Raw genomic sequence first — 2500 nt, forward strand, 5'->3', positions numbered from 1 at the left:
CATGTATCATCTATGGAAGAGGAGTTGGAGAAAACCCTCAGATAAAAGAAAAGGTTGGTGCAATGAAAAAATTCCTTTGAGGCATGTTTCTGTAAAAAACCTGTAATGCAGTCAAACACCTCAAAGTCTGAAAGACTTAGAAGCTGATTGTTGCTTTTAAACAAGTGATGCATATAGATATTTACAAACAACTAATTCTTGACAGTCACTGCAATAAAATAATTATAAAGCACTGTCTGAGTTACAGGCCTGTGTACGTATAGACTAGTAATGCCTAGCGATTAGCGGAAGATGATGCTGTAGTTTCATTTATCCATTGTCTCACCCAATATCTGCTTTCAGTTTAAAATTTGAAATACTGTTAAATGAGATAATTCTAAATACCTCATCACACATAATTTTTTTTGGAAAAGTGTTAAAGACAAAGAAAGCATCTGGCAATATATTTTCAAGATTTAATCCATGAGTTCCACCACTATATATGTGTACTTTTATCATTATGACAAAATTAATTTGATAGTTAACTGAGTTACTCAATGAATCAAGAACAATGTTACAGATATAATCTCATGCAAGTACCGGTATTACCTGTGGTTCCATTTATTTGGTACACCAAAATTGGTGGCTGGTGTCTTTTGTTCTCAGGATTAGGGATGTATTAGATTTGTGCTCTCTTCCTATTTTGTTAGAATATTGTCGAATGATCTTAATTTTGGAAGGGGTGATACTAATCATTATTCTCTTTAATTACTTTTAAGGATGATGAGTCAATCAATGGAGAGGTTCTAAAAACAACATTGGCAAGGATTGTTGCTTCTGGCACACTAATTGAACTAGAGACATTTACCTTGTGGCAGAAAGCAAGGTTTTGTTAAAACTTTCATTCGCTGTAATTGTTTTGCTGGGAGCATACTTAATTATCAGCTTAATCTAAGGGTTTTTTTTCTTCTTTTTGGAAACAAAAAGTTTTAAGTTTTTTCTTAATGTAAATTATCAGCCTAAGTTCTGTGTTTTTTTTTCTTTTTGAAATGTTTTTTTTTCTTTTTGAAAACAATTCTGTTGGAGAAATTTTTTTGCATCAGTTATCCTAAGGCATGTTCCCTTTTTTTACGTTTGACTTCTTTCTGTAAGAACTGACTTGTATTACATGTACATAAAACCCATTTTGTTATACTGAGTCACATTTATCCAAGTATGTTGTATGCTTTAGTTTTTGTAATTGAAGTTATTTTGCAGCCATTCATTGTTATAATCTGTAATCAAAACACAAACCACTCAATTTGTCTTTGTTTAAGGCAAGAACACATTCAGCTGATTGCCATTTTATTATTGCCCGAATAATTAGAATAAAGATTATAGCTTTGACTTTTGTGATGTATTTGTATGTGTATACAGATTGTATTTATCATGCATATCGATGTGCATTCTTTGCAATCTTATGATTAAAATTACCAGTATTAAATGCTTCATTGTAAACCTGGTCTTTTCTTTACATAATATTTTAAAAATATGAACTTTTCATGGTTTTATGAGAAATCTGACTATAAATGAAGGTACAGTAGATCTAGTGAGGGTGAATGTGTTCTGTAGAAAGAGTAAATATTACTCTGACAAGGGGAGTAAAGTTTAAGAGGGTAAATTTTACTCTTGAAAAGGAGTGGTTTTGTACCTTTTTGTCTCACCCCAGTTTTGGGAGTTAATTTAACTCTGTCAAGGGTAAATTGAACTCCATTTAAAGAGTTCAATTCACTCCAATAGAAGGATAAAATTTACTCTTGTATTGGAGTGAATTTTACACCACAGGAGGGGTAAACAATACTGGAGTAAATTTTTACCCCAACAAAAGAGTAAAAGATATAAAAGTACATTTTACTCCAAAAACGGAGTAAGCATTACCGGAGTGAATTTTACTCCAAAAATGGAGTGGTTTTGTACCTTTCTTTTTAACTCCCTTTTTGGAGTTAAATCTACTCCTTGAAAATAACAGTGTAACGTTCGTTTTCAAGTTTAAATGCATGAATGAGTGTATTTTTTTATTAAACATTCAACAAACAGTTGCGAAAAAGAAGAGAATTGTAAAATGCGCATGGGGTGTGGAGTAAAATGCTTGTTAACAACGCTTCAGTCGCCGACTGAAACGGTTTCACGGTCATTTTCAAGTTCGTGAACAAACGTACCACATATCACAATTTCTAAAACAGTGAAATAAGGGAAAATTGCGAGGGAATGAAAGACATAATGAGCGGCTAAATAAACTGACAGCTTTTACGGAGGCGTGTCTGTTTACTTCAAATCAAAACTGAACTAGCAAAAACGACTCCATCAATTTAAAGATGTTTGTTTTAGTGCAACTCTTTGCCTCTCATTCTCTTCGCTTCTGCTTTAGTCTTTAATTAATTTACTGTCTTCCTCAATTTGCGTGTATTTATTGTTGTTTTATGCAAAAATCTTAGCATATTTACCTTCATGTCCTTCTTACACAGCAAAAATTGTATAGACA

General features: G+C 32.4%; 1 protein-coding gene and 1 long non-coding RNA gene across 2 annotated transcripts in view; both read left to right on the plus strand.

Moving 5' to 3' along the window:
* The window catches only part of LOC137974025 (uncharacterized), a 5553-nt gene extending 4120 nt beyond the window's left edge, over positions 1-1433 (plus strand). Inside the window, exons 2-3 of the long non-coding RNA XR_011117370.1 lie at positions 1-53; positions 759-1433. The exon at positions 1-53 is cut by the window's left edge and continues 139 nt beyond it. This is a non-coding gene — a long non-coding RNA (uncharacterized lncRNA). The remainder of the gene's footprint in view (positions 54-758) is intronic.
* The window catches only part of LOC137974034 (gamma-aminobutyric acid receptor subunit alpha-5-like), a 29958-nt gene that overhangs the window by 8379 nt on the left and 19079 nt on the right, over positions 1-2500 (plus strand). The window lies entirely within an intron of this gene.

Source organism: Montipora foliosa, chromosome 10, assembly GCF_036669935.1.
Source record: "Montipora foliosa isolate CH-2021 chromosome 10, ASM3666993v2, whole genome shotgun sequence".
In the NCBI taxonomy this organism is placed as follows: Eukaryota; Metazoa; Cnidaria; class Anthozoa; order Scleractinia; family Acroporidae; genus Montipora; species Montipora foliosa.